The following is a 24,488-nucleotide window of genomic DNA, read 5'->3' as shown; positions in this document are numbered from 1 at the left end:
AGTGTGCATGCCTTAACCTGGTGGCATTAAGCTTCAGATATGCCAGTGTGCATTTCATTACCTGGTGGTGCCAGGCTTCAGATATGCCAGCCTGCATTCCATAACCTGGCGGCAGCAAGTTTCAGATGTGCCAGTGTGCATTCCATTACCTGGTGGTGCCAGGCTTCAGATATGCCAGTGTGCATTCCATAACCTGGTGGGAATAAGCTTCAGATATGCCAGTGTGCATTCCATTACCTGGTGGCATTAAGCTTCAGATATGCCAGTGTGCATTCCATAACCTGGTGGCATTAAGATTCAGATATGCCAGTGTGCATTCCATTACCTGGTGGTTCCAGGCTTCAGATCTGCCAGTGTGCATTCCATAACCTGGTGGGCATTAAGCTTCAGATATGCCAGTGTGCATTCCATTACCTGGTGGTGCCAGGCTTCAGATATGCCAGTGTGCATTCCATTACCTGGTGGTGCCAGGCTTCAGATATGCATTCCATTACCTGGTGGTGCCAGGCTTTAGATATGCCAGTGTGCATTCCATTACCTGGTGGTGCCAGGCTTCAGATATGCCAGTGTGCATTCCACAACCTGGTGGCATTAAGCTTCAGATATGCCAGTGTGCATTCCATTACCTGGTGGTGCCAAGGTGCATTCCATAACCCGGTGGCAATAAGCTTCAGATATGCCAGTGTGCATTCCATTACCTGGTGGTGCCAGGCTTCAGATATGCCAGTGTGCATTCCATAACCTGGTGGGATTAAGCTTCAGATATGCCAGTGTGCATTCCATTACCTGGTGGCATTAAGCTTCAGATATGCCAGTGTGCATTCCATTACATGGCGGTGCCAGGCTTCAGATATGCCAGTGTGCATTCCATTACCTGGTGGTGCCAGGCTTCAGATATGCCAGTGTGCATTCCAAAACCTGGTGGCATTAAGCTTCAGATATGCCAGTGTGCATTCCATTACCTGGTGGTGCCAGGCTTCAGATATGCCAGTGTGCATTCCATTACCTGGTGGTGCCAGGCTTCAGATATGCCAGGGTACATTCCATAACCTGGTGGCATTAAGCTTCAGATATGCCAGTGTGCATTCCATTACCTGGTGGCACCAAGCTTCAGATATGCCAGTGTGCATTCCATTGCCTGGTGGGATCAAGCTTCAGATATGCCAGTGTGCATGCCTTAACCTGGTGGCATTAAGCTTCAGATATGCCAGTGTGCATTTCATTACCTGGTGGTGCCAGGCTTCAGATATGCCAGCCTGCATTCCATAACCTGGCGGCAGCAAGTTTCGGATGTGCCAGTGTGCATTCCATTACCTGGTGGTGCCAGGCTTCAGATATGCCAGTGTGCATTCCATAACCTGGTGGGATTAAGCTTCAGATATGCCAGTGTGCATTCCATTACCTGGTGGCATTAAGCTTCAGATATGCCAGTGTGCATTCCATTACCTGGTGGTGCCAGGCTTCAGATATGCCAGTGTGCATTCCATAACCTGGTGGCATTAATCTTCAGATATGCCAGTGTGCATTCCATTACCTGGTGGTGCCAGGCTTCAGATATGCCAGTGTGCATTCCATAACCTGGTGGCATTAAGCTTCAGATATGCCAGTGTGCATTCCATTACCTGGTGGTGCCAGGCTTCAGATATGCCAGTGTGCATTCCATAACCTGGTGGGATTAAGCTTCAGATATGCCAGTGTGCATTCCATTACCTGGTGGCATTAAGCTTCAGATATGCCAGTGTGCATTCCATTACCTGGTGGTGCCAGGCTTCAGATATGCCAGTGTGCATTCCATAACCTGGTGGCATTAAGCTTCAGATATGCCAGTGTGCATTCCATTACCTGGTGGTGCCAGGCTTCAGATATGCCAGTGTGCATTCCATAACCTGGTGGCATTAAGCTTCAGATATGCCAGTGTGCATTCCATTACCTGGTGGCATTAAGCATCAGATATGCCAGTGTGCATTCCATTACCTGGTGGTGCCAGGCTTCAGATATGCCAGTATGCATTCCATAACCTGGTGGCATTAAGCTTCAGATATGCCAGTGTGCATTCCATTACCTGGTGGTGCCAGGCTTCAGATATGCCAGTGTGCATTCCATAACCTGGTGGCATTAAGCTTCAGATATGCCAGTGTGCATGCCGTAACCTGGTGGCATTAAGCTTCAGATATGCCAGTGGACAAATGAGATGCATACACATCTCACCATATCTCAAGGAATTAAAGTAAAGCACGGGATAGGATCGCTTTGGTTTGGAATTATTGATGCTAACGTTTATACACTTCTCCTTAATGTGCAGACCCACAGCTCATGTTGATGCTTTGTCTCTGATAGATATCATAATAAATGTTTTTTTGTAACTGAACATGTGGATCAAACAGCATACTATAGTTTGAAAGGACAGCTCAGCAAGTTAAACGCTTACATCTGACATGTGCCAGCTTGCATTTCCAAAGTTCAAATCTCAGCAGGGTCATATCAGCAGGTCATCCTTATGAGGTCGAACAAATTGCATATCAGTCATTTGATTTGATAGTTGTTGCAGCGCTTAGAAGCGGGAGGAATCGGGCACGAAGATCTATATATAAAAATATCTCGTATGAACTATTCTAGCTGGATGCTGGAAATTGTAGGCCATGGTAGCATCGAAACGTGCAGTATTTTTGCAAAACATAATAGTCCACCTACATATAAGACAATCAAGTTCACTCTAAATAAGAAGCTCAGGGGCAGTGGCGTCCATATAAGCAAGCCCTTCTTTTGGAGAAGTGACATAGGGCATTCCACAGTAACTACATTGTGCGTACACTTAATCTGACTTCAGTGGACAAAAAAGAATCACGACGTGTTTGTATTTTTGGATTTATTTGAAGAACTGGGATTTCAATTTCGAAATGACTTACAATACCTCATACTGGAAGGGCGCCTGTACAATAGCATAAAGATGAGACCAAGTAGTCAGCCAATGTGAGAGGGTTTAAATAATTAGAAGAAATACCAGGGAAAAAAACAAAACAAACAGATGCCCCCCCCCCTCTTGCGCTGTCCTTCCTTCCCCTTGCACTGATGATCCTTGCCCCTTTGTGCTGTGGCTCTGTCCCTTGTGTGCTGTCACTCCTTCCCCAATGTATGTTGTCACACTGCTTCTCTCACCGGCCAGTGCTGCCCTTCATTCCCTGCCATGCTGTCATGTCTTCCTCCCTGTACTGCCATTCCTCATTCCTTCCCTCTATGCTGAATGTAAAAAGCAACAAACAACGACAAATACCAAAACTATTGGCTTTGGCAATGCTTGTTTTTTTAAATAGTATTGCCGTATGTGGCACCTTACATATGAAAACGAGAAAATACGTTTCTCTATTACTCTTTACTTTGACGCCAAAGTTTCACCATGTTGGGCAGACCCCTTTTTTGGCCACATCAAGAAACATGCCAGATTCGGTTAACATTCATAGGCCTCGTCTTGCAAACAATGCACAAAAAAGATCTTTCAGTATTAACATTTTATGCAATTTCAGTAGACCCATAACAGACAGATTTTCTTTATGCATATCTCAGTGTTGTCTGTTTTAGTTTTTGAGATTTTTGGCAAAAGATTAGACACTACCTGGAACTGATGCAGGCTACAATAAACCAACTCAAGATATTCACTTTAAAAAAAGGAAAGTAGCCATGCATAATTTGGACCTGTATAATCACTCGAGCAACCACCACCTGGATACATCCAACATGCATGTATAACACATGCACAGACACACATTCAGCATTGGCAAACGCATGCAGACCCAAACTCAGCACTGGCAAACACATATACATTCAGAAACCATTACAAATTAGACCCTTTGTTCTGTAGGAGACATTGAAGAGGTGTCAGAAGGCCAGTGACCCGGAGAAGAAGGATCCTGCCATCTTGGATCCCTCTGTTGCAGCACTTCCTTCGATCCATGCCTTCCTACAGAATGCAATTCCTGGTATGACAGCAAAGGGGAGAAATAAATGACTATGGTTGGCTCCTCACAGAGGGCATGCATGTAGACCAATCGCCTGTCAGGATTCATTTATTTCAAGAAGGACACGCCTCATTCGTTTGAATCTTTTTTGAGCTGCTGTTCAGTTAACAAAAATGGCCCTTTCCTGTTTCCTCCATTCCTCAACCACCTCTGAAGGACAGAGAGGTGGCCTGCTGGAATTACCCAAAGCATGCCTACTGCTAAGGACTTTGTCAGCCCTCAGCAGCAGGCATGCCCACTTCATCCTGTGTGGCAAGTCTCCACTGCGTCGGCCCTCAGCAGCAGGCATGTCCACTTCATCATGTGTGGCAAGTCTCCACTGCGTCGGCCCTCAGCAGTAGGCATGTCCACTTCATCCTGTGTGGCAAGTCTCCACTGCGTCGGCCCTCAGCAGCAGGCATGCCCACCTCATCCTGTGTGGCAAGTCTCCACTGCGTCGGCCCTCAGCAGCAGGCATGCCCACTTCAAGTCTCCACTGCGTCGGCCCTCAGCAGCAGGCATGTCCACTTCATCCTGTGTGGCAAGTCTCCACTGCGTCGGCCCTCAGCAGCAGGCATGCCCACCTCATCCTGTGTGGCAAGTCTCCACTGCGTCGGCCCTCAGCAGCAGGCATGCCCACTTCATCCTGTGTGGCAAGTCTCCACTGCGTCGGCCCTCAGCAGCAGGCATGTCCACTTCATCCTGTGTGGCAAGTCTCCACTGCGTCGGCCCTCAGCAGCAGGCATGTCCACTTCATCCTGTGTGGCAAGTCTCCACTGCGTCGGCCCTCAGCAGCAGGCATGTCCACTTCATCCTGTGTGGCAAGTCTCCACTGCGTCAGCCCTCAGCAGCAGGCATGCCCACCTCATCCTGTGTGGCAAGTCTCCACTGCGTCAGCCCTCAGCAGCAGGCATGTCCACTTCATCCTGTGTGGCAAGTCTCCACTGCGTCAGCCCTCAGCAGCAGGCATGTCCACTTCATCCTGTGTGGCAAGTCTCCACTGCGTCTGCCCACCGCAGCAGGCATGTCCACTTCATCCTGTGCGGCAAAGCTCCTGCAATTAACTTCCTTGCTTGGGAATAAAAGATTAGGGCGCAATTGTTTTAAAAGGAGTAACAGTATTTTCAAAGTCCACGGGCATTACCCGTGCAGGCTGCATTCAGACCCCTGATTGAACCAACTAATGCTTCATGCAACTGGCTGCCTTCTGAGCCTGGGCTGCCTGCCACTCTAAGATGCTGCAACTATATTTTCTGATGCTGCTGCAAGGAGAAGCTCCATGAACCCTGCAGGACATTACTGAGACTGCCTAAGTGACTAGGATGGTGAACATGTGGACTAGGCGGGCAAGGTCCAGGCATTCCCAGACAATGTGGCCCTCTGGCGTTTACTTTGGGCCCTAGATGCTGGTTAGGTCACCTATTTAGTTTTGTGTTTTGTATTTCTTGACTGCATTTCTTCACCTCCTGCATTATATTGAGAGCCCTTATATCACAAGCATTAGTAGTATTGAAATCAAAAGGTAAATTAAACAGAACGTATAACAAACCAGTTTCAAGGCAGCAAAACAAATACATTAACAACAATTAAGAAGAACTGATGAAACATAAAGAAGCATTCAAATGAAAATAACAATCATATGTAACGCAGTGGACATTGAGCAACAAACAGGCCCGACCAGGGAATCGAGTAAACAAAGGGTTTTATTGCTAAACATACACATAATTAGCTCCAATAGACAAATAGTGTCTCAATTAAACCAAAGGTTGTCAGGGTGGCTGTTGGCCACACTGGGGTAGTGCTGTGAGGTAACTTATCAAAAGAAAGTGCTCCTCATGAAAGCAAAGTGTTCTTAAAAAAAGGTTCTCCCTATAAGCCCCTGTGTCCAGGGGTGCTATCTTCCCCAGCAAATCCACATTATGCTTGTGAGCTCATAGTCCAGCTTTTATGGGGTTCCTGAACCCAATGTTCCACAGCTCTTGGGACCTTTTCTCCTTTCATTCCCAGCTGTTAGCAGTGTACTTGGAACTCCTGGAAGGATTCTATAAGAGAGGCCGTGAGTGGCGGGTCTTTTAAGATGGACTGGAGTCAGAGGGTGACAGACAGCTGCCCTAAATGTGGAACTGGGGGTTTACACTACATCCCTCACTTCCTCACTTGTTATTTGTCTTCTTGGTAGTACCCTTTTTTTTAAATCTTTGGGTCCGCCAACCCTGCCTTCACAATTATCCACTTCCCCTTTGCTCTAATATTCTATCAGCGGGTATATGGGGCCGCCCTGTCGTGTGCCTCTCCTTATTTTGATCTGTTCCAAAGCTTGATTGTTTACTATGAAACTCGTGGATGGGATTTGAAAGTTCGCCAATACCATCTTGGTGAATTCCAGTCCGCATCCGAACCTCTCCAGAACTAGTTTTAGATATTCCCAATCCAGACTGCCAAAGGCCGTCTAGCATCTAGAGCGGCTATTGAGAATCATTGTTTCGTTATCGTTTCTATATCGATGATGTCTATGGCTCGTCTCACATTGTCTTGTGTGTGCCCTTTCACTTCTTCCTGTCTCCGCCTTCTCTGCCTCCCCAGGGTTCTGGACTTCTACTCTTCCTCAAATAGAACCTCCGCTCCCGCTTCTTCACCTACCTCTATCGCCTGTTTTTTCCTTATCATCCCACATCAAACGTTTCTTTCAATAACTGCTTTTCCTCCTCCCCTTCACTCCATTGGGCCCTTCTTTCACACCACTTAAGAGAGTCCAAACCTGTCCCAACTTCTTCACCACTTTAAGTCCCTCTCGCACAACACCTAAAATACTCCAAGTCTCTTTATTTCTCCCACCTACTTCTCTCATTTGCGCCTCTTCTTCACCCCCTTGGGCACTTTCCTCATAAGCACAACTGTTCTCCATTTCTCCCCTGTCGCTGCCACTTTCTGGACCTTCCTTTCTCCAGCCCCCTGGGTCCTCCTTCTTCCTTATCCCAGGCTTCCGGGTCTCGCCTCCACAATTCTGCTTTCTGCTCGCCCCACGCTCCAGAGACTTTGCTCTCGTCTCCAGCCTCCTGCTCCTTCCCGAGCGTATCTTCCTTTCTCCAGCCTTCTGCCTTCTCCTTATCTCAGGCTTCTGGGTCTCGCCTTCAGAATTCTGCTTTCTGTTCGCCCCAGGATCCAGAGACTATGCTCTCGTCTCCAGCTTCCTGCTCCTACCCGAGCGTATCTTCCTTTCTCCAGCCTTCTGCCTCCTCCTTATCCCAGGCTTCTGGGTCTCGCCACCAGAATTCTGCTTTCTGCTTGCCCCAGGCTCCACAGACTATGCTTTCGTCTCCAGCCTCCTGCTCCTTCCCGAGCGTATCTTCCTTTCTCCAGCCTTCTGCCTTCTCCTTATCTCAGGCTTCTGGGTCTCGCCTTCAGAATTCTGCTTTCTGCTCGCCCCAGACTCCAGAGACTTTGCTCTCGTCTCCAGCTTCCTGCTCCTACCCGAGCGTATCTTCCTTTCTCCAGCTTTCTGCCTCCTCCTTATCCCAGGCTTCTGGGTCTCGCCTTCAGAATTCTGCTTTCTGTTTGCCCCAGGCTCCAGAGACTATGCTCTTGTCTCCAGCCTCATGCTCCTTCCCGAGTGTATCTTCCTTTCTCAAGCCTTCTGCCTCCTCCTTATCCCAGGCTTCTGGGTCTGGCCTTCAGAATTCTGCTTTCTATTCGCCCCAGGCTCCAGAGACTATGCTCTCGTCTCCAGCTTCCTGCTCCTACCCGAGCGTATCTTCCTTTCTCCAGCCTTCTGCCTCCTCCTTATCCCAGGCTTCTGGGTCTCGCCACCAGAATTCTGCTTTCTGCTTGCCCCAGGCTCCAGAGACTATGCTTTCGTCTCCAGCCTCCTGCTCCTTCCCGAGCGTATCTTCCTTTCTCCAGCCTTCTGCCTTCTTATCTCAGGCTTCTGGGTCTCACCTTCAGAATTCTGCTTTCTGCTCGCCCCATACTCCAGAGACTATGCTCTCGTCTCCAGCTTCCTCCTCCTACCCGAGCGTATCTTCCTTTCTCCAGCCTTCTGCCTCCTCCTTATCCCAGGCTTCTGGGTCTCGCCACCAGAATTCTGCTTTCTGCTTGCCCCAGGCTCCAGAGACTATGCTTTCGTCTCCAGCCTCCTGCTCCTTCCCGAGCGTATCTTCCTTTCTCCAGCCTTCTGCCTTCTCCTTATCTCAGGCTTCTGGGTCTCGCCTTCAGAATTCTGCTTTCTGCTCGCCCCAGGCTCCAGAGACTATGCTTTCGTCTCCAGCCTCCTGCTCCTTCCCGAGCGTATCTTCCTTTCTCCAGCCTTCTGCCTTCTCCTTATCTCAGGCTTCTGGGTCTCGCCTTCAGAATTCTGCTTTCTGTTCGCCCCAGGCTCCAGAGACTATGCTCTCGTCCCCAGCTTCCTGCTCCTACCCGAGCGTATCTTCCTTTCTCCAGCCTTCTGCCTCCTCCTTATCCCAGGCTTCTGGGTCTCGCCACCAGAATTCTGCTTTCTGCTTGCCCCAGGCTCCACAGACTATGCTTTCGTCTCCAGCCTCCTGCTCCTTCCCGAGCGTATCTTCCTTTCTCCAGCCTTCTGCCTTCTCCTTATCTCAGGCTTCTGGGTCTCGCCTTCAGAATTCTGCTTTCTGCTCGCCCCAGGCTCCAGAGACTTTGCTCTCGTCTCCAGCTTCCTGCTCCTACCCGAGCGTATCTTCCTTTCTCCAGCTTTCTGCCTCCTCCTTATCCCAGGCTTCCGGGTCTCGCCTTCAGAATTCTGCTTTCTGTTCGCCCCAGGCTCCAGAGACTATGCTCTTGTCTCTAGCCTCATGCTCCTTCCTGAGTGTATCTTCCTTTCTCCAGCCTTCTGCCTCCTCCTTATCCCAGGCTTCTGGGTCTCGCCTCAGAATTCTGCTTTCTATTCGCCCCAGGCTCCAGAGACTATGCTCTCGTCTCCAGCTTCCTGCTCCTACCCGAGCGTATCTTCCTTTCTCCAGCCTTCTGCCTCCTCCTTATCCCAGGCTTCTGGGTCTCGCCACCAGAATTCTGCTTTCTGCTTGCCCCAGGCTCCAGAGACTATGCTTTCGTCTCCAGCCTCCTGCTCCTTCCCGAGCGTATCTTCCTTTCTCCAGCCTTCTGCCTTCTTATCTCAGGCTTCTGGGTCTCATATTCAGAATTCTGCTTTCTGCTCGCCCCAGACTCCAGAGACTATGCTCTCGTCTCCAGCTTCCTCCTCCTACCCGAGCGTATCTTCCTTTCTCCAGCCTTCTGCCTCCTCCTTATCCCAGGCTTCTGGGTCTCGCCACCAGAATTCTGCTTTCTGCTTGCCCCAGGCTCCAGAGACTATGCTTTCGTATCCAGCCTCCTGCTCCTTCCCGAGCGTATCTTCCTTTCTCCAGCCTTCTGCCTTCTCCTTATCTCAGGCTTCTGGGTCTCGCCTTCAGAATTCTGCTTTCTGCTCGCCCCAGGCTCCAGAGACTATGCTTTCGTCTCCAGCCTCCTGCTCCTTCCCGAGCGTATCTTCCTTTCTCCAGCCTTTTGCCTCTTCCTTATCCCAGGCTTCTGGGTCTCGCCTTCAGAATTCTGCTTTCTGCTCGCCCCAGGCACCAGAGACTATGCTTTCGTCTCCAGCCTCCTGCTCCTTCCCGAGCGTATCTTCCTTTCTCCAGCCTTCTGCCTCCTCCTTATCCCAGGCTTCTGGGTCTCGCCTCCAGAATTCTGCTTTCTGCTCGCCCCAGGCTCCAGAGACTATGCTTTTGTCTCCAGCCTCTTGCTCCTTCCCGAGCGTATCTTCCTTTCTCCAGCCTTTTGCCTCCTCCTTATCCCAGGCTTCTGGGTCTCGCCTTCAGAATTCTGCTTTCTGCTCGCCCCAGGCTCCAGAGACTATGCTTTCGTCTCCAGCCTCCTGCTCCTTCCCGAGCGTATCTTCCTTTCTCCAGCTTCCTGCCTCCTGCTTATCCCAGGCTTCCGGGTCTCGCCTCCAGAATTCTGCTTTCTACTCGCCCCAGGCTCCAGAGACTCGGCTCTCGTCTCCAGCCTCCTGCTCCTTCCTGAGCGTATCTTCCTTTCTCCAGCCTTCTGCCTCCTCCTTATCCCTCCCAGGCTTCTGGGTCTCGCCTCCAGAATTCTGCTTTCTGCTCGTCCCCGGCTCCAAAGACTATGCTTTCGTTTCCAGCCTCCTGCTCCTTCCTGAGCGTATCTTCCTTTCTCCAGCTTTCTGCCTCCTCCTTATCCCAGGCTTCTGGGTCTCGCCTTCAGAATTCTGCTTTCTGTTCGCCCCAGGCTCCAGAGACTATGCTCTTGTCTCCAGCCTCATGCTCCTTCCCGAGTGTATCTTCCTTTCTCCAGCCTTCTGCCTCCTCCTTATCCCAGGCTTCTGGGTCTCGCCTTCAGAATTCTGCTTTCTATTCGCCCCAGGCTCCAGAGACTATGCTCTCGTCTCCAGCTTCCTGCTCCTACCCGAGCGTATCTTCCTTTCTCCAGCCTTCTGCCTCCTCCTTATCCCAGGCTTCTGGGTCTCGCCACCAGAATTCTGCTTTCTGCTTGCCCCAGGCTCCAGAGACTATGCTTTCGTCTCCAGCCTCCTGCTCCTTCCCGAGCGTATCTTCCTTTCTCCAGCCTTCTGCCTTCTTATCTCAGGCTTCTGGGTCTCACCTTCAGAATTCTGCTTTCTGCTCGCCCCAGACTCCAGAGACTATGCTCTCGTCTCCAGCTTCCTCCTTCTACCCGAGCGTATCTTCCTTTCTCCAGCCTTCTGCCTCCTCCTTATCCCAGGCTTCTGGGTCTCGCCTCCAGAATTCTGCTTTCTGCTCGCCTCAGGCTCCAGAGACTATGCCTTTGTCTCCAGCCTCCTGCTCCTTCCCGAGCGTATCTTCCTTTCTCCAGCCTTTTGCCTCCTCCTTATCCCAGGCTTCTGGGTCTCGGCTTCAGAATTCTGCTTTCTGCTCGCCCCAGGCTCCAGAGACTATGCTTTCGTCTCCAGCCTCCTGCTCCTTCCCGAGCGTATCTTCCTTTCTCCAGCTTCCTGCCTCCTGCTTATCCCAGGCTTCCGGGTCTCGCCACCAGAATTCTGCTTTCTGCTTGCCCCAGGCTCCAGAGACTATGCTTTCGTATCCAGCCTCCTGCTCCTTCCCGAGTGTATCTTCCTTTCTCCAGCCTTCTGCCTTCTCCTTATCTCAGGCTTCTGGGTCTCGCCTTCAGAATTCTGCTTTCTGCTCGCCCCAGGCTCCAGAGACTATGCTTTCGTCTCCAGCCTCCTGCTCCTACCCGAGCGTATCTTCCTTTCTCCAGCCTTCTGCCTCCTCCTTATCCCAGGCTTCTGGATCTCGCCACCAGAATTCTGCTTTCTGCTTGCCCCAGGCTCCAGAGACTATGCTTTCGTATCCAGCCTCCTGCTCCTTCCCGAGCGTATCTTCCTTTCTCCAGCCTTCTGCCTTCTCCTTATCTGAGGCTTCTGGGTCTCGCCTTCAGAATTCTGCTTTCTGCTCGCCCCAGGCTCCAGAGACTATGCTTTCGTCTCCAGCCTCCTGCTCCTTCCCGAGCGTATCTTCCTTTCTCCAGCCTTTTGCCTCTTCATTATCCCAGGCTTCTGGGTCTCGCCTTCAGAATTCTGCTTTCTGCTCGCCCCAGGCACCAGAGACTATGCTTTCGTCTCCAGCCTCCTGCTCCTTCCCGAGCGTATCTTCCTTTCTCCAGCCTTCTGCCTCCTCCTTATCCCAGGCTTCTGGGTCTCGCCTCCAGAATTCTGCTTTCTGCTCGCCCCAGGCTACAGAGACTATGCTTTTGTCTCCAGCCTCCTGCTCCTTCCCGAGCGTATCTTCCTTTCTCCAGCTTTTTGCCTCCTCCTTATCCCAGGCTTCTGGGTCTCGCCTTCAGAATTCTGCTTTCTGCTCGCCCCAGGCTCCAGAGACTATGCTTTCGTCTACAGCCTCCTGCTCCTTCCCGAGCGTATCTTCCTTTCTCCAGCTTCCTGCCTCCTGCTTATCCCAGGCTTCCGGGTCTCGCCTCCAGAATTCTGCTTTCTACTCGCCCCAGGCTCCAGAGACTCGGCTCTCGTCTCCAGCCTCCTCCTCCTTCCTGAGCGTATCTTCCTTTCTCCAGCCTTCTGCCTCCTCCTTATCCCAGGCTTCTGGGTCTCGCCTCCAGAATTCTGCTTTCTGCTCGTCCCCGGCTCCAAAGACTATGCTTTCGTCTCCAGCCTCCTGCTCCTTCCTGAGCGTATCTTCCTTTCTCCAGCTTTTTGCCTCCTCCTTATCCCAGGCTTCTGGGTCTCGCCTTTAGAATTCTGCTTTCTGTTCGCCCCAGGCTCCAGAGACTATGCTCTTGTCTCAAGCCTCATGCTCCTTCCCGAGTGTATCTTCCTTTCTCCAGCCTTCTGCCTCCTCCTTATCCCAGGCTTCTGGGTCTCGCCTTCAGAATTCTGCTTTCTATTCGCCCCAGGCTCCAGAGACTATGCTCTCGTCTCCAGCTTCCTGCTCCTACCCGAGCGTATCTTCCTTTCTCCAGCCTTCTGCCTCCTCCTTATCCCAGGCTTCTGGGTCTCGCCACCAGAATTCTGCTTTCTGCTTGCCCCAGGCTCCAGAGACTATGCTTTCGTCTCCAGCCTCCTGCTCCTTCCCGAGCGTATCTTCCTTTCTCCAGCCTTCTGCCTTCTTATCTCAGGCTTCTGGGTCTCACCTTCAGAATTCTGCTTTCTGCTCGCCCCAGACTCCAGAGACTATGCTCTCGTCTCCAGCTTCCTCCTCCTACCCGAGCGTATCTTCCTTTCTCCAGCCTTCTGCCTCCTCCTTATCCCAGGCTTCTGGGTCTCGCCTCCAGAATTCTGCTTTCTGCTCGCCTCAGGCTCCAGAGACTATGCCTTTGTCTCCAGCCTCCTGCTCCTTCCCGAGCGTATCTTCCTTTCTCCAGCCTTTTGCCTCCTCCTTATCCCAGGCTTCTGGGTCTCGGCTTCAGAATTCTGCTTTCTGCTCGCCCCAGGCTCCAGAGACTATGCTTTCGTCTCCAGCCTCCTGCTCCTTCCCGAGCGTATCTTCCTTTCTCCAGCTTCCTGCCTCCTGCTTATCCCAGGCTTCCGGGTCTCGCCTCCAGAATTCTGCTTTCTACTCCCCCCAGGCTCCAGAGACTCGGCTCTCGTCTCCAGCCTCCTGCTCCTTCCTGAGCGTATCTTCCTTTCTGCAGCCTTCTGCCTCCTCCTTATCCCAGGCTTCTGGGTCTCGCCTCCAGAATTCTGCTTTCTGCTCGTCCCCGGCTCCAAAGACTATGCTTTCGTCTCCAGCCTCCTGCTCCTTCCTGAGCGTATCTTCCTTTCTCCAGCCTTCTGCCTCCTCCTTATCCCAGGCTTCTGGGTCTCGCCTCCAGAATTCTGCTTTCTGCTCGCCCCAGGCTCCAGAGACTATGCTTTCGTCTCCAGCCTCCTGCTCCTTCCCGAGCATATCTTCCTTTCTCCAGCCTTCTGCCTCCTCCTTATCCCAGGCTTCTGGGTCTCACCTTCCGAATTCTGCTTTCTGCTCGCCCCAGGCTCCAGAGACTCTGCTTTCGTCTCCAGCCTCCTGCTCCTTCCCGAGCATATCTTCCTTTCTCCAGCCTTTTGCCTCCTCCTTATCCCAGGCTTTTGGGTCTCGCCTCCAGAATTCTGCTTTCTGCTCGCCCCAGGCTCCAGAGACTATGCTTTCGTCTCCAGCCTTCTGCTCCTTCCCGAGCGTATCTTCCTTTCTCCAGCCTTCTGCCTCCTCCTTATCCCAGGCTTCTGGGTCTCGACTCCAGAATTCTGCTTTCTGCTCGTCCCAGGCTCCAGAGACTATGCTTTCGTCTCCAGCCTCCTGCTCCTTCCCGAGCGTATCTTCCTTTCTCCAGCCTTCTGCCTCCTCCTTATCCCAGGCTTCTGGGTCTCGCCTTCCGAATTCTGCTTTCTGCTCGCCCCAGGCTCCAGAGACTATGCTTTTGTCTCCAGCCTCCTGCTCCTTCCCGAGCGTATCTTCCTTTCTCCAGCCTTCTGCCTTCTCCTTATCTCAGGCTTCTGGGTCTCGCCTTCAGAATTCTGCTTTCTGTTCGCCCCAGGCTCCAGAGACTATGCTCTCGTCCCCAGCTTCCTGCTCCTACCCGAGCGTATCTTCCTTTCTCCAGCCTTCTGCCTCCTCCTTATCCCAGGCTTCTGGGTCTCGCCACCAGAATTCTGCTTTCTGCTTGCCCCAGGCTCCACAGACTATGCTTTCGTCTCCAGCCTCCTGCTCCTTCCCGAGCGTATCTTCCTTTCTCCAGCCTTCTGCCTTCTCCTTATCTCAGGCTTCTGGGTCTCGCCTTCAGAATTCTGCTTTCTGCTCGCCCCAGGCTCCAGAGACTTTGCTCTCGTCTCCAGCTTCCTGCTCCTACCCGAGCGTATCTTCCTTTCTCCAGCTTTCTGCCTCCTCCTTATCCCAGGCTTCCGGGTCTCGCCTTCAGAATTCTGCTTTCTGTTCGCCCCAGGCTCCAGAGACTATGCTCTTGTCTCTAGCCTCATGCTCCTTCCCGAGTGTATCTTCCTTTCTCCAGCCTTCTGCCTCCTCCTTATCCCAGGCTTCTGGGTCTCGCCTTCAGAATTCTGCTTTCTATTCGCCCCAGGCTCCAGAGACTATGCTCTCGTCTCCAGCTTCCTGCTCCTACCCGAGCGTATCTTCCTTTCTCCAGCCTTCTGCCTCCTCCTTATCCCAGGCTTCTGGGTCTCGCCACCAGAATTCTGCTTTCTGCTTGCCCCAGGCTCCAGAGACTATGCTTTCGTCTCCAGCCTCCTGCTCCTTCCCGAGCGTATCTTCCTTTCTCCAGCCTTCTGCCTTCTTATCTCAGGCTTCTGGGTCTCATATTCAGAATTCTGCTTTCTGCTCGCCCCAGACTCCAGAGACTATGCTCTCGTCTCCAGCTTCCTCCTCCTACCCGAGCGTATCTTCCTTTCTCCAGCCTTCTGCCTCCTCCTTATCCCAGGCTTCTGGGTCTCGCCACCAGAATTCTGCTTTCTGCTTGCCCCAGGCTCCAGAGACTATGCTTTCGTATCCAGCCTCCTGCTCCTTCCCGAGCGTATCTTCCTTTCTCCAGCCTTCTGCCTTCTCCTTATCTCAGGCTTCTGGGTCTCGCCTTCAGAATTCTGCTTTCTGCTCGCCCCAGGCTCCAGAGACTATGCTTTCGTCTCCAGCCTCCTGCTCCTTCCCGAGCGTATCTTCCTTTCTCCAGCCTTTTGCCTCTTCCTTATCCCAGGCTTCTGGGTCTCGCCTTCAGAATTCTGCTTTCTGCTCGCCCCAGGCACCAGAGACTATGCTTTCGTCTCCAGCCTCCTGCTCCTTCCCGAGCGTATCTTCCTTTCTCCAGCCTTCTGCCTCCTCCTTATCCCAGGCTTCTGGGTCTCGCCTCCAGAATTCTGCTTTCTGCTCGCCCCAGGCTCCAGAGACTATGCTTTTGTCTCCAGCCTCTTGCTCCTTCCCGAGCGTATCTTCCTTTCTCCAGCCTTTTGCCTCCTCCTTATCCCAGGCTTCTGGGTCTCGCCTTCAGAATTCTGCTTTCTGCTCGCCCCAGGCTCCAGAGACTATGCTTTCGTCTCCAGCCTCCTGCTCCTTCCCGAGCGTATCTTCCTTTATCCAGCTTCCCGCCTCCTGCTTATCCCAGGCTTCCGGGTCTCGCCTCCAGAATTCTGCTTTCTACTCGCCCCAGGCTCCAGAGACTCGGCTCTCGTCTCCAGCCTCCTGCTCCTTCCTGAGCGTATCTTCCTTTCTCCAGCCTTCTGCCTCCTCCTTATCCCAGGCTTCTGGGTCTCGCCTCCAGAATTCTGCTTTCTGCTCGTCCCCGGCTCCAAAGACTATGCTTTCGTCTCCAGCCTCCTGCTCCTTCCTGAGCGTATCTTCCTTTCTCCAGCTTTCTGCCTCCTCCTTATCCCAGGCTTCTGGGTCTCGCCTTCAGAATTCTGCTTTCTGTTCGCCCCAGGCTCCAGAGACTATGCTCTTGTCTCCAGCCTCATGCTCCTTCCCGAGTGTATCTTCCTTTCTCCAGCCTTCTGCCTCCTCCTTATCCCAGGCTTCTGGGTCTCGCCTTCAGAATTCTGCTTTCTATTCGCCCCAGGCTCCAGAGACTATGCTCTCGTCTCCAGCTTCCTGCTCCTACCCGAGCGTATCTTCCTTTCTCCAGCCTTCTGCCTCCTCCTTATCCCAGGCTTCTGGGTCTCGCCACCAGAATTCTGCTTTCTGCTTGCCCCAGGCTCCAGAGACTATGCTTTTGTCTCCAGCCTCCTGCTCCTTCCCGAGCGTATCTTCCTTTCTCCAGCCTTCTGCCTTCTTATCTCAGGCTTCTGGGTCTCACCTTCAGAATTCTGCTTTCTGCTCGCCCCAGACTCCAGAGACTATGCTCTCGTCTCCAGCTTCCTCCTTCTACCCGAGCGTATCTTCCTTTCTCCAGCCTTCTGCCTCCTCCTTATCCCAGGCTTCTGGGTCTCGCCTCCAGAATTCTGCTTTCTGCTCGCCTCAGGCTCCAGAGACTATGCCTTTGTCTCCAGCCTCCTGCTCCTTCCCGAGCGTATCTTCCTTTCTCCAGCCTTTTGCCTCCTCCTTATCCCAGGCTTCTGGGTCTCGGCTTCAGAATTCTGCTTTCTGCTCGCCCCAGGCTCCAGAGACTATGCTTTCGTCTCCAGCCTCCTGCTCCTTCCCGAGCGTATCTTCCTTTCTCCAGCTTCCTGCCTCCTGCTTATCCCAGGCTTCCGGGTCTCGCCACCAGAATTCTGCTTTCTGCTTGCCCCAGGCTCCAGAGACTATGCTTTCGTATCCAGCCTCCTGCTCCTTCCCGAGCGTATCTTCCTTTCTCCAGCCTTCTGCCTTCTCCTTATCTCAGGCTTCTGGGTCTCGCCTTCAGAATTCTGCTTTCTGCTCGCCCCAGGCTCCAGAGACTATGCTTTCGTCTCCAGCCTCCTGCTCCTACCCGAGCGTATCTTCCTTTCTCCAGCCTTCTGCCTCCTCCTTATCCCAGGCTTCTGGGTCTCGCCACCAGAATTCTGCTTTCTGCTTGCCCCAGGCTCCAGAGACTATGCTTTCGTATCCAGCCTCCTGCTCCTTCCCGAGCGTATCTTCCTTTCTCCAGCCTTCTGCCTTCTCCTTATCTCAGGCTTCTGGGTCTCGCCTTCAGAATTCTGCTTTCTGCTCGCCCCAGGCTCCAGAGACTATGCTTTCGTCTCCAGCCTCCTGCTCCTTCCCGAGCGTATCTTCCTTTCTCCAGCCTTTTGCCTCTTCATTATCCCAGGCTTCTGGGTCTCGCCTTCAGAATTCTGCTTTCTGCTCGCCCCAGGCACCAGAGACTATGCTTTCGTCTCCAGCCTCCTGCTCCTTCCCGAGCGTATCTTCCTTTCTCCAGCCTTCTGCCTCCTCCTTATCCCAGGCTTCTGGGTCTCGCCTCCAGAATTCTGCTTTCTGCTCGCCCCAGGCTACAGAGACTATGCTTTTGTCTCCAGCCTCCTGCTCCTTTCCGAGCGTATCTTCCTTTCTCCAGCCTTTTGCCTCCTCCTTATCCCAGGCTTCTGGGTCTCGCCTTCAGAATTCTGCTTTCTGCTCGCCCCAGGCTCCAGAGACTATGCTTTCGTCTACAGCCTCCTGCTCCTTCCCGAGCGTATCTTCCTTTCTCCAGCTTCCTGCCTCCTGCTTATCCCAGGCTTCCGGGTCTCGCCTCCAGAATTCTGCTTTCTACTCGCCCCAGGCTCCAGAGACTCGGCTCTCGTCTCCAGCCTCCTCCTCCTTCCTGAGCGTATCTTCCTTTCTCCAGCCTTCTGCCTCCTCCTTATCCCAGGCTTCTGGGTCTCGCCTCCAGAATTCTGCTTTCTGCTCGTCCCCGGCTCCAAAGACTATGCTTTCGTCTCCAGCCTCCTGCTCCTTCCTGAGCGTATCTTCCTTTCTCCAGCTTTCTGCCTCCTCCTTATCCCAGGCTTCTGGGTCTCGCCTTCAGAATTCTGCTTTCTGTTCGCCCCAGGCTCCAGAGACTATGCTCTTGTCTCAAGCCTCATGCTCCTTCCCGAGTGTATCTTCCTTTCTCCAGCCTTCTGCCTCCTCCTTATCCCAGGCTTCTGGGTCTCGCCTTCAGAATTCTGCTTTCTATTCGCCCCAGGCTCCAGAGACTATGCTCTCGTCTCCAGCTTCCTGCTCCTACCCGAGCGTATCTTCCTTTCTCCAGCCTTCTGCCTCCTCCTTATCCCAGGCTTCTGGGTCTCGCCACCAGAATTCTGCTTTCTGCTTGCCCCAGGCTCCAGAGACTATGCTTTCGTCTCCAGCCTCCTGCTCCTTCCCGAGCGTATCTTCCTTTCTCCAGCCTTCTGCCTTCTTATCTCAGGCTTCTGGGTCTCACCTTCAGAATTCTGCTTTCTGCTCGCCCCAGACTCCAGAGACTATGCTCTCGTCTCCAGCTTCCTCCTCCTACCCGAGCGTATCTTCCTTTCTCCAGCCTTCTGCCTCCTCCTTATCCCAGGCTTCTGGGTCTCGCCTCCAGAATTCTGCTTTCTGCTCGCCTCAGGCTCCAGAGACTATGCCTTTGTCTCCAGCCTCCTGCTCCTTCCCGAGCGTATCTTCCTTTCTCCAGCCTTTTGCCTCCTCCTTATCCCAGGCTTCTGGGTCTCGGCTTCAGAATTCTGCTTTCTGCTCGCCCCAGGCTCCAGAGACTATGCTTTCGTCTCCAGCCTCCTGCTCCTTCCCGAGCGTATCTTCCTTTCTCCAGCTTCCTGCCTCCTGCTTATCCCAGGCTTCCGGGTCTCGCCTCCAGAATTCTGCTTTCTACTCGCCCCAGGCTCCAGAGACTCGGCTCTCGTCTCCAGCCTCCTGCTCCTTCCTGAGCGTATCTTCCTTTCTGCAGCCTTCTGCCTCCTCCTTATCCCAGGCTTCTGGGTCTCGCCTCCAGAATTCTGCTTTCTGCTCGTCCCCGGCTCCAAAGACTATGCTTTCGTCTCCAGCCTCCTGCTCCTTCCTGAGCGTATCTTCCTTTCTCCAGCCTTCTGCCTCCTCCTTATCCCAGGCTTCTGGGTCTCGCCTCCAGAATTCTGCTTTCTGCTCGCCCCAGGCTCCAGAGACTATGCTTTCGTCTCCAGCCTCCTGCTCCTTCCCGAGCATATCTTCCTTTCTCCAGCCTTCTGCCTCCTCCTTATCCCAGGCTTCTGGGTCTCACCTTCCGAATTCTGCTTTCTGCTCGCCCCAGGCTCCAGAGACTCTGCTTTCGTCTCCAGCCTCCTGCTCCTTCCCGAGCATATCTTCCTTTCTCCAGCCTTTTGCCTCCTCCTTATCCCAGGCTTCTGGGTCTCGCCTCCAGAATTCTGCTTTCTGCTCGCCCCAGGCTCCAGAGACTATGCTTTCGTCTCCAGCCTCCTGCTCCTTCCCGAGCGTATCTTCCTTTCTCCAGCCTTCTGCCTCCTCCTTATCCCAGGCTTCTGGGTCTCACCTCCAGAATTCTGCTTTCTGCTCGTCCCAGGCTCCAGAGACTATGCTTTCGTCTCCAGCCTCCTGCTCCTTCCCGAGCGTATCTTCCTTTCTCCAGCCTTCTGCCTCCTCCTTATCCCAGGCTTCTGGGTCTCGCCTTCCGAATTCTGCTTTCTGCTCGCCCCAGGCTCCAGAGACTATGCTTTCGTCTCCAGCCTCCTGCTCCTTCCCGAGCGTATCTTCCTTTCTCCAGCCTTTTGCCTCCTCCTTATCCCAGGCTTCTGGGTCTCGCCTCCAGAATGCTGGTTTCTGCTCGCCCCAGGCTCCAGAGACTATGCTTTCGTCTCCAGCCTCCTGCTCCTTCCCGAGCGTATCTTCCTTTCTCCAGCCTTCTGCCTCCTCCTTATCCCAGGCTTCTGGGTCTCGCCTCCAGAATTCTGCTTTCTGCTCGCCCCAGGCTCCAGAGACTATGCTTTCGTCTCCAGCCTCATGCTCCTTCCCGAGCGTATCTTCCTTTCTCCAGCCTTCTGCCTCCTCCTTATCCCAGGCTTCTGGGTCTCGCCTCCAGAATTCTGCTTTCTGCTCGCCCCAGGCTCCAGAGACTATGCTTTCGTCTCCAGCCTCCTGCTCCTTCCTGAGCGTATCTTCCTTTCTCCAGCCTTCTGCCTCCTCCTTATCCCAGGCTTCTGGGTCTCGCCTCCAGAATTCTGCTTTCTGCTCGTCCCAGGCTCCAGAGACTATGCTTTTGTCTCCAGCCTCCTGCTCCTTCCCGAGCGTATCTTCCTTTATCCAGCTTTCTGCCTCCTCCTTATCCCAGGCTTCTGGGTCTCGCCTCCAGAATTCTGCTTTCTGCTTGCCCCAGGCTCCAGAGACTATGCTTTTGTCTCCAGCCTCCTGCTCCTTCCCGAGCGTATCTTCCTTTCTCCAGCCTTCTGCCTCCTCCTTATCCCAGGCTTCTGGGTCTCGCCTCCAGAATTCTGCTTTCTGCTCGCCCCAGGCTCCAGAGACTATGCTTTCGTCTCCAGCCTCCTGCTCCTTCCTGAGCGTATCTTCCTTTCTCCAGCCTTCTGCCTCCTCCTTATCCCAGGCTTCTGGGTCTCGCCTCCAGAATTCTGCTTTCTGCTCGTCCCAGGCTCCAGAGACTATGCTTTTGTCTCCAGCCTCCTGCTCCTTCCCGAGCGTATCTTCCTTTATCCAGCTTTCTGCCTCCTCCTTATCCCAGGCTTCCGGGTCTCGCCACCAGAATTCTGCTTTCTGCTTGCCCCAGGCTCCAGAGACTATGCTTTCGTATCCAGCCTCCTGCTCCTTCCCGAGCGTATCTTCCTTTCTCCAGCCTTCTGCCTTCTCCTTATCTCAGGCTTCTGGGTCTCGCCTTCAGAATTCTGCTTCCTGCTCGCCCCAGGCTCCAGGGACTCTGCTCTCGTCTCCAGCTTCCGGCTCCTTCCAGAGCGTATCTTCCTTTCGCCAGCAAGCACTGAGGGAGCTCTTCCTCACACCACTATCTACTTAGCCCTTTCTGTTGTATAGGGGTTTGGCCCCTGCTTCCAGCCTGTCCCGTGGTGGAATGGTGATCATGTTTGGCGGTTTCACAAGAGGAACTTGGGAATTTTAGCTTTATGAACCTGGCTGGACCTGGACTGCAGCTTTGAGAACCACATCCACCACATTGGAGTTCCCAACTCCCTCATGTTCTTCATGTGTTGGATACATCTTGGTCTGGCGCAGGACCTCCTCTTGGTGTACATGGATTCAGGAGCAGCTTCAGCACCCGTGCAAGGGGAGCTGAGTGCAGCAGCGTTGCCGACCCCACTGGAACACTGCTCCTCGTTCTGTAGTTTTGACTGTTAGCCTATGATGAAGTTCCCAACACTACCATCCACATAGCAGAAGTCAAAATGAAAAGTGATCCGGCCTCTGATTCCCATTGGATTTCAAGTTACCGAAAAATACAGGAAATTAAATTTCAATCTTTTTTGTAAAGTGCACCAGGGAAGTATTCATTCTATTAGATGCAGGAAGAGCCTCACACATTGAACGTTCCTTCACATCCTTTCAGACTCTTATGTTTCATCTTAGCTTCCTAACAGAACGCTGAAAGCAGGTGAGGTTGCTACCATTTATCAAGATTATTTGAATTTAACGGAGCAGGTTCTTTGGGCATTTCGAGAGTTGGCCAAGCACTCAAATCTGAAGCTATTGCTCCATAGTGATACAGTCCAGAGAAGAAACATGCTGCAAAAAATGGTACAGAAGGAGCAAGTTGGGTGTCCACTAATTTCCTGCTAATGTCCAGAGATAGGTTGACGTACAGTAGTGGAATCAGGACATAGCAACGGCCTGGACCATAATGATGTATTGACCAACACTTAACAGGGATCACACTCTCCTGATCTTATATAGAGGATAATGAATCTGATTTAGGGAACAAGTCCACCTGGGGGTAAAAGACAGCCGACTCTAATACTTTACATATTCTTCAGGAGCCGGGCTAGGTGATTAGGCCAGGAGAAGGGAGGGTGTCCTTTAGCTTGCCTCCATTAAAGAAGAACTAGTGTAGTCCCTGTTTCGAAGCCTAGCCAAGGTTAAGGGTGTACACCTCCTTCACCCCAGACCACGGACGGTCCCCATGGAAGGGGGCGCTGCTCCTGCAAATAAATTAGGTATAAACAGGAGTTGCACTACTCCATGAGTCTTTACCGTACTCCTTCTTTAGACACAGACACCATGGTGGATTCTTTAGGTATTGCACCAAGGACCCCTCTTTATTACTAAAAAACACAAACCTTCTTATTAAACATTCCTACCAGTAAGCCCCTTCTCGGTTCCCCTGGTGTGCGTTCTTTCTAAAGAGATATGCCCAAGCAGCCCACCCTTTCTTAGCGGGGTCAGAGGGGGACTCAAATAGTGGGAATGAAGGAACATACCCTTGGCCTATAGCCGGCACCCCCACTGTAGAGGGAGGCCGGTGATTTTGCCCCCTAGGCTGCCTCGGGCAGGCCGCCACTTCTCATCCCTATCTCATGCCAGGATACACACACCAACCTTCTTTTTCCCCCTTATATATAAACAACTGCCCCTTCTATATCCATTTCCCTTACTTAATTACTAACATTCACCATCCCTGATACCTACTATACTACATAACCATTACTATAAGCATACACTTAACTATTTATTTAAATAGACAAACACAAATGACAAACAAATGACATAAAAGACATCTTTAATACATGGCGCAGTCAGCCACCCCTTTTCAGCATCTTTGGTGATGTACCTTGGTGGTTCTTAGTTCTGCCCCTGATGGCAAATGTGGCAGCTCCGTCCACCCCGTTGGGCCACTCGAAATCACTGCACAGGATGCTATACCTGCAATGCACTCAGGCGGCCCCCCCATGATCATAGGGCGCCACCATCATCACCACTGTGAATGCTGCCCTGTTTACTCTTCTTGGGTGGACCCATGCCCTGGGGGGCTGCCCTAGGTCATTGCTGCAGCCGGCCAGTCCTTTTTTATCTTCTTTCGGATTGGCCCGTGCCCTGCTGGGAGGCCACCCACTATCAGTGCCACACCACAGGGCCATTTCTCTTTAGGCGGCGTCCACGTTGCTATGTGGATGCTGACAATCAGCTGCCATGACACACACCAGGACTCGCTGCCTGTCCCCTTTCTTCACTGCGTCAGATCGTTGCAGAGGGGGGCTCCTTTCTCATCAGGCTCTAGCTTGCGTGCCACAGTCCTCATCTTCACCTAGGCATCCCTGGCAGCCCAGGGCTTTCCTTCTCCTTGGACACTCTGACGACCCAGGGCTTTTCGCCCCTGGGCTACGCTGGTGGCAGAGTGTTTCACTTAACCATCTCGCCCAACCAGGAAGGATTTTCTCTTCAGGATCCGCCTCAACTGGCCCCGAAGTGGGCCAACAGGGGCACCACCACAGCACTCTGTTTGGGCCGTGAGGCCCACGTGGCTCAGACAGAGCAGGGCATTTTTCTCCCACCCTACCACCTCAGACATAGGAACGAGGGGGGGTTGATGCATGGAAAAATCTGGTCTGGCCAGAGGGCGGCTGACAACACCCGGCCACATGGGTGCCCGGATTGCTCTGGGCAGGCTGCCCAGGACCACTGTAATATTGCTTGGTTACCCTACACATGCAGCTCCTCTGAAAATAGGGAGCTGACTTTTTCACCTCTGCTTTCTTCGTCTCCCTCACTGTTTCCTCACATTTCTTTGGAATCCTTTTTCCCATGCCCAGTCCATTCTTGGGCAGGGGAGTTCTGTTTTGTCTCTCTTTTCCTTCAACATTCTATCCATCCCTATGGTGGGCTGGATGGATCAGTCCGGGTAAGTATCACAAACACAATACACACAGATACTACAATAAATAAAGTATTTTATTTATTGACCCTGTGGTGTCTGTGTCCTTTCTTTCTAGATTTCCATTATGGGACAAGCATGCAGCCGTCCCTAACCGGGCCCAATTTGTAACGTCAGTGTCTCACTATTGCTCTCCATTTCTTGCAGGATGAACATTTTACTTGCAGCCTTTGCTTGTGCGGCGTTGTCCAACATAGCTGCAGCGTACAAAGGTAATGTGAGGATCAAAATTAAGTTAACAATTTCCATAAACCTTTCAATTTATGGGCAGCATACAGTATCCGGTTTTTCCTTTTAATTAATTCCTGCAAATATCTTTTATTATAACTATCATTATTCGGTATTTATTGAGCGCAGCACTAGCTTCAGGAAGAAACGGAGCGCTTTACAATCATAGGGGGAAGAACATGGTGATGGGAGCAAAGAAACAAGGGAGTGGGGAGCTCACAACAGGGGAGGGGGAAAGTGGGCAATTTGTCAGCAAGGGATTTACAAGCAACCAGGGGAGGAAACAGTGGGGATCAGATCACCCAGTCTCGGGAAGAGTGGGGAGTGGAGGATGTGTGGGCCTAGCTATTAAGGAGTAGACACTCCTTGAAGAGGAGCATCTTGAGTACCTTCCTAAAGTGTAGAAGCGAGAGGGCAAGTCTGATGTTGACAGTCAGAAGGTTCCAGAGTCTTGGGGTATAAACAGAGTAGGCCTGTCTGCACATGTCCTTACTTCTGGTGGATCGTAGTCCTCCAGAG

At 52.4% G+C, this 24,488-nt stretch overlaps 1 pseudogene; it reads left to right on the top strand.

Moving 5' to 3' along the window:
* Window positions 1-24,488, top strand: part of LOC138453086 (fucolectin-like) — a 114,723-nt pseudogene that overhangs the window by 4,901 nt on the left and 85,334 nt on the right.

This window comes from Ambystoma mexicanum, chromosome 4p (assembly GCF_040938575.1).
Source record: "Ambystoma mexicanum isolate Mex_15411 chromosome 4p, UKY_AmexF1_1, whole genome shotgun sequence".
In the NCBI taxonomy this organism is placed as follows: Eukaryota; Metazoa; Chordata; class Amphibia; order Caudata; family Ambystomatidae; genus Ambystoma; species Ambystoma mexicanum.
Note: the sequence above shows the minus strand (reverse complement) of the source record. Positions and strands in the feature narration are given on the sequence as shown.